General features: G+C 40.4%; 1 pseudogene; it reads right to left on the reverse strand.

The window, feature by feature from the left end:
* Positions 1-465: 465 nt before the first annotated feature.
* On the reverse strand, positions 466-1,233 carry LOC140502684 (small ribosomal subunit protein uS3-like; annotated as a pseudogene).
* Between the last annotated feature and the right edge of the window lie 11,077 nt (positions 1,234-12,310).

The raw sequence follows: 12,310 nt of genomic DNA on the forward strand, positions 1-12,310 counted from the left end.
ATCCAATTAGTCTGGCATGAGTTAGCCTTTTCTTTAATTTGGTATTTATTTTGCATTTACTTATCTTTAGGCAAATTATTCCCCTCTTCTCTCACCCTTAACTAAATGTAAGCTCCTTGAGAATAGGACTATCTTGTTTTTGTCTTTGTATCTCTAATGTCTGGTAAATAGTAGATACTTAAATGTATATTGAATAAATGGAGTACTATCCTGGGCATTGGGGTATGGAAAAATCTTAGCCTGGTGGTTAGGACTAGGTAGACAAGTGGCCCCCCAGTCAGGGTTAGGTTGAGATGATATAGAAGTGTGAGACCTAGATAGTACCTTGTGATTGGGTAGTTCATCCCAATTTGACAGGTACATTGCCTATGGGTGGTTCAGGGGTAATGCAGACTCACCTGTGCAAGCAGACTGAGCAGAAGGATGGCCTTTTTTTTTTTTTTTTTTTTTTTACAAAAGATTTTATTAAAGATCTTTACAGAAGAGCTTCAGGCACACCACTCCAGGTGTCACAGAGTCCTGTTGTGCAGTGGGCACTGGCTGGGGCATAGCCTCTTCTGCTCTGAGATGGGGGTGGTAGGAAGCATCTCATCCTTGGACTCTGTGATGCTCACATGGTCAGGCAGGGGCTTCTTAGGGCCAGTCTTGCCACTTGGGTCCCAGGGCACCATGATTTTGACTTTAATTCCCAATACACCCTGCCTGAGGAAGACATGGCACATAACTGTGTCAGTGTAGTAGTTGATGGGGTCTCCACTGTGAATCATCAGGCCATCCACAAACATCATGGACTTGGCCCTCTGGCCTCCTGGCTTACCAGACACCACCACCTCACATCCCTTTGTTCCACTCTCCATAATGAAGTGGAGGACACCATAGCAGGCCCTATGCACAGCAAGACCTCCCAGGAGTTTGTAATGCAGGAACTTGGCTTGGGCAATAGCACAGAGACCTCTGATGGCCACCTTCTTGGAATACATCTCTACACTGCTGTCAGAAGCTAAACCTATTCTGAACAACTGCTATCAGTTCAAGAATCTGGTGACCCTTCTCCTCAGGGACATTCTGAGTTCTGGTGGCCAAGATGATGATTTCTGTCCTGCTTGGGGTAATTAGAATCTTCACCCTAAAACAGCCATCCTCAGCCAGCTCCCTGGTGAGAAACTCATTCAGCTTGGCTTTGAAGATGCCATCAGTCGCAAACTTCTTCTTCTTGGAGATCTGTATTGCCATGTTGCACTGAAAGGAAGAAAGCAAAAGTATGGCTTCTGATAGGGGCTGGATAAAGGTTGTCACAGAATAGGGGTCTGGTTTGGGTACAGATTTAGTTTGGCTTTTGTCTTTGTGACATTACAAAAGTATCCTTATTAATAGTTCCTTAGGAATATTTGTCATGATGTCAGAGCACATGAAAGATTCAGAAAGGACTTTGATCCAGTGTCCCAGGATCAATGAAGGATAAATTTACTGTTCTGGCCAAAGGTGTGAGGCCTAGTGATGGTGGATGAAGCTACTGCCCCAGGCTGGCCTTTCAAACACAATAATAGCACAACTCTGAATGTCAACTAGTGTTTGAGGCATGGTGAATAGGCCTAGTGCCATGATTGGGATGTGATGAAGATGAAGTCTGGGGATTGCACTGGCAGTCAGGGCACCCTAACAGTGAAGCTATGGCCTTTGGGTGGAGATAAGAACTTGTTTTCCAGGTTTGAGGCTTGGCTCTGTGACTGACATCTGATATTCTCAAAGTTGGAGCTCTGAATCAGCAGTTATGGTCCTGTTTCCAATCACTGTAGTCATAGCCTTGTGTATGGGCCTGTGTAAGGCTTCAACCAGTTGACTTGGAGGTGTGGGTTTGAGAGAGGGTTTACTGTACAAATGTGTCACTGGTCTGATAGTCAGGATACGTTGAAGTTACATGTATGCTTGGGGCCTTAAGTTATTCGAATAATGGATTCTTAGACTAAAGGTCAGAAAATGGTTGCTGATTGAGGTGTCACTCATATAGAGTGACACACCTGAGTAAAATTTTGAGAAGATTCCCAGGGCCACTAGGAACTTCTGACCTCTGTGTTGGCATAACACAATGTTTAGGAGATGTTAAAGGTAGAGCAGTTACCCTGGCCCTGGGGGAGGAAAACTTGAGCAAATGCTGTGGCTGTGGTATATATTTCCGTGTGTTCACAGTTTATCTGCACCTTGCCCCATATTTCAAAATAGGTAAAGACAGAGTCATTGCTAAGTAGCCAGGTCTGGAACAGCTGTTTGAAACATGACAGATAAAAAGGGGTTATTTTGGCCTAGTGGTTGAAGCGTGATATTTGCCTTATGGTAGTTTTCTTACCATGATGATCCAATCTGGTCTGGAACACATGACGTGGGTAGATGATTTGAGTGACTTTTTGAAGAGAAGTAGACGGATGCTCCTGGAAATATGCTTTATCTTTTTATTCCTCTACTTGAAGGCTCTCTCTTGCCCATTCCACCAAAGACACAAGAGACAGCAAAGACAGAATACCGAATATACTGCCAGACATGGTCACTGTAGCTTGTTTCTCTTTATCCTAGATGGTAAGGATATCTAAGATGGGGAGTGGCTGTCTAGGATAAGAAGCAAGGTGCAAGGAACAAGGTAACAAGGATCCACCTCCATCATGGTTCTGAAGCTTCTCTGCATGATCTATTCTCGATAAAGCTGTACTGGCTCCTCATGATCACTTCTATAATGTGGGACCTCTGGGGACACGGTGTGAAATTTCAAATGGTACATATCTCACCCTATGAAACTTGCAGAAGTTTCAGAGTCAGTTGTGTGTATGGATAGCATTTTGTAAACGTCCAAGCACTTTATAACTATGTTGTTAATATTTTTCTTCTTTTCTAGAATCCTAGAGTTCAGAAGGGACCTGTATGGAGGTTATATAGTTTAGCCTCTATTCCTCTATTTGAGGAACTCCTCCTATAACATCTCCAACAAATAGTCATCTCACTACTCTTCGAAGCACTCTGATGATTGGAAAGGCACTACCTTTGGAAGTAACCTATTCATTCTGGGACATTTATCCAGTTGTTAGGAATTTCCTCTTTATGTTGCACACAAATCTGCCTTGCTATAACTTCTACCTATCTACCTATCTAATCTATCTAGTTCTAATTCTTTTGTCTGAAGTTAATCAAAATAAATCTTCCATGTGACTGGTCTTGAAGCAATCAAAGAATGATAACATGCCCATTGTCTTTTTTTTTCAGTCTCATCTGTCCCAGTCCATTCATCCAATCTTGTCATGGTTTCATGTTCCTTATCATCCTGGTCACCATCCTTAATGTACACGACAGTCTGTCAATGTTATGGCTCACTCATTTCTATGGTGTCCAAGTCATTGTGACTCCATTTGGGGTTGTTTTGGCAAAGATATTGGAGTGGTTTGCCATTCCTTCTCCAACTCATTTTATAGATGAAGAAACTGAGGCAAATAGGGTTAAGTGATTTACCCAGTATCAAGTATCAAGTAACTCTAATTTTCAGGGTGACTCTTTCTGTACTTGTTTGTAAGTCTCTCCTAGTCTCCTGCTGCAGAAAGGAACTTGAGGAAGTCACACAAAAGTTGATTGGGTGTGTTGTAAATTCATGTCTTCCATCTTCAACTGGGCCCTCACTGCAGCCAGGCAGTCTTTTTATTCCTCTCTACTTAACTCCCTACCTCACTTCCTTCAAAAGTTATTCCAAACTTTCTCTTCTCCTACCTTTCTTTGTCTCTTCTCACTCTCAGTGGAGGTCTCTTTCTCTCTTACTTTATTGGACAAATTGAGACCTTTCAACATGAACTCCCTCTTCTCTTCATCTCAAAATTTATTGTTGTTTCATTGTTTTCAGTCATGTTCAACTCTCTATGACCCCATTTTAGGTTTTCTTGACAAAGATACTGGAGTGATTTGCCATTTCCTTCTCCAGCTCATTTTACAGATGAGAAAACTGAGACAAACAAGGTTAAGTGACTTGTCCAGGGTCACACAGCTAGTGAGTGTCTGAGGCCAAATTTGAACTCAGCTCTCTATCCACTGGGCCAACTAACTGGCCCAGTTGTTAATACCCCCTCTTAAAATACTCCACAATTTGTTGAGCCAGGCAAAATATAATGGAACCCCATCAGGGCATTGCTTTTTTACTCTCTGCCAGATAACATAGCCATACAAATATTAATAAACTAAAATAAGATTATAAGGAGCAGAGGTGTGAATTATCTTTCTCATATCCTCCCAAACAGTTAGCACAGTGCTGGGCAGATAGTCAATTCTCAGTAAGCCATTTGTTGACCTGATTGAATAATTACAATAAGAGGATACCTTTCTGATAGACTTCACTTCACATGGTATGAGATTTAAAACACACTAGAAACAAATCCTCAGCCCACTCTGTTTTCTCTAAAGAGTGATTAGAGCTTAGAGCACATGTGTGCATTTAGAGAACAGTTTGCCATGTCTAAATGCTAGAGATTGGTAGGACTATTTCAGAAGCATGTCACATGTGGCTGCGACATGAGTGATGGTGTGCTTCTAGATGGTCCAACTAAAGTGTATGTTCATTTGTCCATGTCACAGAGAACTGCCCATAGAATGATCTTAATAGCCACAATTGATCCATAGCCACAAATTAGCCAGTTTTTAAGAAAGAAAGTTTCCTCCAATGTTATTGCTGGGGCTAGGCTGACATTCCCTGGCAGAGACCAATGCTTGCTGTCTATCATGTCACTAAATAATATTCTCCTTTCAAGGAAAAGGAAACAACATGCAATTAAAGAATAAATACTAACTTGAAAAATTAAGGAAGATGTTTTTATTTTTTTAATTGCTTAGGCATTTTCTGTTAGAACAATGTTGGAAATTATGTAAATAGAGATGAATCCATTATATCAGGTTTGAAGCTCTCTGCAGTCTGCAAGTTAGGCCCCAAGCACAGAAATCCACCACTGTTTTCTCCCTCTGTTCCCCAGACATTTCACTTGTCAAAACAAGAAAAAAAATATGAATTTATTACATTAAATGTAAAACAAATGGGAAGACAGCACTACAGATGTATACGCTGATCCCTTTCAAGACAGAGTTCTAAGGCAAAAGCAGTCCTTGATTTTTTTTTTTTACTTCCAGAACTATAAAGAATAATCATTTCGTAAGTTCTCAGAATGCACAGATCACAAACCTGACCCTCATGGAAGCCAGTTAACTTTATTTTTTTCCACAGCCGCTTAACCCCAGCCAGCCATCTTACAAGCTACTCAAGAGAAAGAGGGAAGGGCAGAGGGCAAGAGGATGGGTTATTGCAAACCACCACCACCACTTCCTTAGTGACTCAATGCACATTCATTCTTGGGTAGTGGGTAAGTCAGATTCACATATAAAGATTGTCACCTTGGTTTCTAGTAAGATTTTCATGTTATCAAAGAAACCCTAAACTTTCTGATAACTTTATTTAAAAGTGTGGGAAGGAATGCTTTATAGAACCAAATACTTCATTGAAACAATTGGTGACTGTTTTAACTCAGCACTGCCAAGTTGGAGTCCACTTGAATATGCCAAAGCTAATGTGAAAAAGTGGAGAAAGGTTAGAAGATGCCAACAACCCAACTGCCTAGAATATCATCTATGTATAGCTTCTACTATTCATTACAGGTAGAATTCTGACAAAGGGGATTTGTCCCTTACAGTAATATACAAGAAATTCAATTTAGAATCCATTTACCCCTCACAGAATTAGAGAATTCAGCTTAGAATTCAGCTTAAAAAACAGTGACTTAAGTGAACCATGAGTTATACAAAATATGTTGCTCACTTGGAGCCTCTGGGAACATAGGTATGTGCAAATGAAAAAAAACCATTTTATTCATCACTTACTATGAGCAAATTGGGATAAAAATACAAAAGCAAAGATGACATCTGCTCTAAGGGAGTGTGCTTTAGAAGGAGGAAACAGCACATGGGGAATTGTGGTCAGGGAGAAGAACTTTGATCCAAAAAGATAAAGGAATGACAAATGGAGACATAGGAAGTAGACTGACATACTGTTTCCAGGAACAGTGGCATAGTTGGTTTGACCATGGTTCTAGAACTGAATGGGGTGGTGAGGGTGGGAGTGAAAAAGACTTGTCCTATTTCCCCTTTACCCCCATAGAGGAGCAGGGTCCAGACTGACAGTCAGATGGTCAACAGGAGACCATTTACCTTCTTCTGAACTTTGCTGAAAGCCCCAAAGCCAGCACTCCTCTGCTCCCTGGGGAATGGTAGAGACTTGCTGCTTCAGTCAGCTGAAGTAGGCCAAGGGAGATGAATGCTACACAGTGACAAGGTGGTTGGCAAGACAGTGGAGAAAATGGGAAAGAGTAGGGAATGTGAGAGGCAGTGTGCTATAGTGGGAGAATCTGAAGCTCTGAATATAGTTCCTTTCTTTGATGTAAGCAATCTGACCCTAAGGAAGTCATTTAATTCCTCTAGGCTGCAGTTTCCCTCTCTTTATCATGAGAATAATGATTTTTACTGTCCCACCCTAACGGGGTTGTGAAGATGGTGCTCTGAGTTCCCCAGAGTACTACATCAATGAATTATTATTTATGACTTCCAAAGTGAAATAAAGGCTCCTGTTAAACCTTTCCAACTTAGTAAGTTTATTATTGGAAGTACCAAAAGGAATTCACTTACAGTTGGCCTATACATTACAGAACGTAGAAACACCCTTATGGGCAGGCACCAATGAGTTTAAAACATGGTTAATTAAAGATCTGTTTCAGCCTGGTAATCCATTATCCATCCCAGGTCTACACTAGGAGCATTCATCCTTCTTGGTCCACTTCAGCTGAATGAAGCAGCAAGTCCCTACTGTTCCCTAACGCGCAGTGGAGTCCTGACTTTTGGGCTGTCAGCAAAGTTCAGCAGAGAGAAGATCATCTGTTCACTGTCTGATTGTCAGCGGGAGCCTACTCCTCTTTGGGGGCAAAAGGGGGAAACAGGACAAGTCTTTTTTACTCCCACCCTCACCTGTAACCCTCTGCTCACAGCAAGATGCTCCAATCAGTCTCCACTTTTTCTTCTCCCTCAGAGGGAATGAAATCCTGTAATTACTTGCTGAAAATGGGAAACCTGTGTCCCAGGTGTCCCAAAGCTAGAGGAAAATGTGTTGAGAAGGAAGGTGTCCATAAGTTGCTTTATTTTTTTCTAATGAAACAATAGCCACTTGGTAGCCTGAGCCCATTGTGGTTTTCTGGAATATCAACAGCTGTTCCACAGCTGGTAACAACCTAAATCAGTGCTGATTGTTGGCAGCATGTTGGCATTATTGTCACTTGGGTATTGTGTGGAATATCCCTCCCTCCTGAAGATTTGTCTCTCCATAAAAGACGTATGGACCACAACTTGAACTTCTACTATTATTATTTTCTGTTAACAACTATAAAACAAAGACTTAAGAAAATGTACCAGCAAGTAACTGTGGTTCTAATCTGGGATTCATCCCAGTAGAGTCAAACCTTCTGACCCAAGTTGCAGGGACATTAGGTCCAGAATACCTAGGTTCTTTTGTTGACCTCCCCTAGAGGGGAAGGATAAGAAGAAGAAGAGTACTAGCCTCCCAGTTTTTCCAAGTCAAGGTGCGTTGTCTAGATAGATATTAATGCTATGATCCATAAAGGGCAAGGGACTCTAGATTATCTACATTTCACAACTACACCTGAACAAATTGAAATAATCTGAAATAATAGAACATAGTTGGCATTTAATAAAAGTCTGATGGACTGGATTGAATTGCCAAAGAAACATTTAAGAAAGTAAAAACATATAAATATAATTTGCTCTTCATTTTCAGGGCCTTTGATTCTCAAGGAAGGATGACATATGAGTATGAAGCTTCTATCTAGTGTACCAACCTTTGGATGATTATTTCTTATTCCTAAACTATATTTGCAGGCATATATTTTTGCCATATTCCCCTATATCCACCTCTACCTTGAAGTCACTGAGTCTCACAGTATATGTTGATGCATTTTGAAGGGTCTTAATCAGGTTCTTGGGCAGTTAGGTGGCAAAGTAGATAGAGTGCCTGAACTGGAATCAGGAATCAGACTCATCCTCCTGAGTTCAAATCTGGCCTCAGTGTGCTCCTAGGCAAGTCACTTAACCCTAATTGCCTCAATTTCCTTATCTGTAAAATGAGCTGGAGAAGGAAATGGGAAACCACTCCAGGATCTTTGCCAAGAAAACCCCAAATGGGATCATAAAGAGTCAGACACAACTGACCAATCACAAAAATCCAGTTCTTCATAGAATTTCTTACTTCCTTTCAGCCTCCCCAGCAGATTAGCTATTGGCACTCTAAATTGCATGTAAGCTGCAACTACTTTGGTTGATGGTCTTTTTGTAAGCATATTTTTGAGCCCTGAAATATGAGATGACAAAATATCCCATGAAATGATATTTCTTTGAATACATAATTTAAAACATCTCTGCCAATTCTTTTATTTACTTCTCCAAAGAGAACCTGTGAGCCATCCTTTCACTTAAGTCCAATTTCCTTCTGTCTTCTGGTTTAACTTACAGTGAGAATGTCAATATTGTCATGATTCATCCTGTCTAGACATCCACTTAGACTATCTTCTTGTCATCTACCTGACTGTCCTAACTTCTGGATCACTGGACCTCCTGAGATCATGCTCTGGGGGGTGGGGAGGAACTTTGAAGCTAGCTTCTTGGAAGTCCAGTGAATTCAAACTCATGTACTCCCCTATATCTAGCCCACCCTAGGATAGCTACAATACTTCCTGTTCTATCCAGATAAAACCATCTTCTTGCCATCTCCCTTGTGCAAAAAGTATAACACTCAACCCAACTCCAGCCTTCCCATCTCTTGCACTGAGGATCATAGTCAAAGCAAAACTGCTATTGATTTGGGGAAGGGTATGTCAATCAGCTCCCTCATAGTTCCATCCCTGTGATCCAGACCAAAATGTCTCTCCCTGTTCACTTCTATATGTGTTGTTTTTCTCTATTAGAATATAAGCTCTTTGAGGACAGGAATTTACTTTTCTGGTTGCTTCTATCTCCAGCACTCAGCACAGTGCTTGAAACACAGGAAGCACTTAATAAATATATTTTCCTTCATTTAATATGTTGATTAAACACAGTGATATGCTCACTTATTGGTCATATTTCAAGAATCCCTCAGGCAGCTAGTAGCACAATGGATGTTGGGTCAGGGATCAGGGAGAACTGAGTTCAAATCCAGTCTCATATATTTATTAGCTGTGTGACCCAGGGCAAGTCACTTAATTTCTGTTTACCTCAATTTCCTCAACTGAAAAGTAAAAACTATGTTAGTGTTTATTCCCTTCCCTCTCCCCTTCTCTTTATGGACATTTCATTTAAAATACCAACAGCTAATTTAATGTTTATAGATAATCTAAAAACTGAGTGGTTCTCAACGTTCTATGCCCAGGGCCTGGCCCACAGTAAGAATTTAATAAATGCTCAATCTAATCTAATCTAATCTAATCTAATCTAATCTAATCTAATCTAGCCTAATCTAATCTAATCTATCTAATCTCTTCTTCCTTTTCTTCTACACTGCTAACATTCCTGCATAAACAGAAAGCCCCCCAGGCTTGAGGGTCATTTTGTACTTTGCTTTGAATCATGGTTATTATGGACAAAGAATTCTTCACCAAGATGCCAGACTCCTGGTGATGAGATTCTCAACATGTAATGAGGCTGTTCCTTGTATAGAAGACATATCCTGTTGCCAAGACTATTATGACAAAAAATTATCCATATTTAAGACCCAACAGAAAAATGTAGATTCAAGGACATGTTTGTAGCATACTTTTTTTTCCCCAAAGGAATAACCAAGAGAGAGATTGTAAAAGTAAAATAGATCAGCTATTTTTATATTCTCTTTCTTTCTCCTCAAAGCAAATTAAGGAACACCATGAATATGATATTCCAGAAAGTGACACCTAGTTTTGTTTTATCAACAAGGTCACCTTCATGCCACAATGACACATGGGAGTGTAACCTTGTGGAAAGCAATCCTGGGAAGTTCTAGAGGGCTCCCTCTGACTCAGTTTGATCAGGATTCAACTGCAGGTTAGAGTTAGCTCCCAAGTTCTTGGATACAACTTGCTAAATCTATCTGCTTTACCATATGTAAAATGCTTTATAAACCTTAACACATCATATAAATGCTTATCTTTCTTATTGTCATTATTTTTATGAAAAGCGCCAGTTTATGAGTCAAGCCAAGATTAAATAACAGCTCTGTCATTAATCTGATGTGTGATCCTGGACAAATAACTGTTTCCTTATCTGTAAAATCATAGGTTTAGACTAGATGATCTTTATCCTAGCTCCACCTAGTGAAGTCTTTCCTATCAGTCCAGTACCATTTCATACTTTACCTCTTTCATAAATCCCTCCCTAATCTATAACTAAATGTAGCCTCTGCTTCCTCTGGAAGCTCAGAGCATTTGGTTTGTATTTATGTTATGGCATGGTTATATATTATTCGTGTTATACTGTAGTATTTTGCCTTGTATTATTGGAGGCAGCATGATGTAGAAGATGAAGGGCTAGCCTTGGAGCTGGGAAAGCCTGGGTTCAAGTTCCATTTCTGCATGACCATGGGCAAACCCTTAACTTCTAATTTGGGAATCCCCTATACCAATGAAATCACAGGTCCAGTCCTCACCCCCAGAATGTTCCTTACCTCTGCTGTTGGACTCCTCTTCTTCAAAGGTCCACCCAGGAGCCACTGATCCCTCCAGACAAAATAAGTGTTGTCTTCAATTTCCTTAGAATACTTTATATGACTTCTTTGCTATCTTTTGTGACATTCTATGTTGTGTCATACTAACTGGTGTACAGGATGCATGTTTACTATTAGATGAATTTGATTATAAACTTCTTGAAGACAGATTGATGTGTTTCATCTCTGTATCCCCCAATACCTAGTATGACGCCTTAATAATGATAATTAACATTTCTATGGTGTTTATTATGTGCCAGTGTTTGTTTAACTAAATTAAGCTGGCTCTAGGGTGCGAGGTCCTGAGTTCAAACTCCACCTCTGACATGTAGTATTTGTGTAACCTTGGGAGAATGATTTAAATCTCCTGAGCTTTAGTTTCCTTTTCTGTAAAATGACAGGATTGACCTAGATGGCCATTGAGGTCACTTCTAGTTCTTGTTCTATGATCCTGTGCTCTCAGTAGGAATAATTATTTTTCTACATATCTTATTCCCCCTCTACTCCCACGGTTACCATCCCCTCACACACACACCCCCACCCTCCCGCCAAGAAAGAAACCTAGACAATAATCTACTTGAAGGTAAGGATAATGTTTTTTACTCAGTTTTACACTTTGTGGTACCTGGCAGTATGCTATGTACATAATAAGGGTTTAATAAGTGTAGATGGGTGGTGCCAGGGCTGGGGTCAGGAAGACTCATCTACCTGAGTTCAAATCTGTCCTTAACACTTATTATCTGAGTGACCCTGGGCAAGTCACTTAACCCTATTTGCTTCAGTTTGTCATCTACAAAATGATCTGGAGAAGGAAATGTCAAACCACTCCAGTATTTTTGCCAAGAAAACTCCAAATCGGGTCACAGACAGTGAGACACAACTGAAAAATGACTTCCCTGAAACAAAAGTATTTAATAAACGTAGGTTGCATTGAATTGAAATAAAGGGAAACCTGTTACTTCTCTTCTTCAAGATCACTTCTGATTTGTCTTTGAACGCTGGATTTAAGAAAAAACAGAGATTGGTAGCTCTCCCCTCACATTTAGTTTTACCATGATGAAATAATGATGTAAAGTTGGCAGTGAAAAGTGACGGACAGCAAGTGTGTCCCCATGTTGACTTGGGTGAGAATCATGTCCATTTTCCTAATTCTAATTCTCCAGGTACAAGCTGGAATAAAAGGTATTATATGTTTCTCTTAGATTCCCCTAAGTCCTTTCAGCTTCCTTACAGACCCTGGGTGTGCAGTGCTCAGAGGGTAGAATTTGGCTCAGCTACCTCTTTTCCTTTTTCCCAATCAAAAGGAGGCGTGTTCTAACCTGTCAGTCGCAAAGAAAGAGACCATTGGAGACCCAAACTGATAGCAAAGAGGTTCTATTTTTCTCCCCGAAAATAGCATTAGTGTAATTTCCCCAGACTGTGTTGTGGGCGACCTCGAAGGAACAGTATTTGCAGCTGGCCAGCTTCTATTGGAAATAACATTGTTTCTAGACAATGCAAGGCTCTGATGGGCAGAAAAACAAGAATTCT

The sequence above is a fragment of the Notamacropus eugenii genome, chromosome 4 (assembly GCF_028372415.1).
Source record: "Notamacropus eugenii isolate mMacEug1 chromosome 4, mMacEug1.pri_v2, whole genome shotgun sequence".
NCBI classification, from domain to species: domain Eukaryota; kingdom Metazoa; phylum Chordata; class Mammalia; order Diprotodontia; family Macropodidae; genus Notamacropus; species Notamacropus eugenii.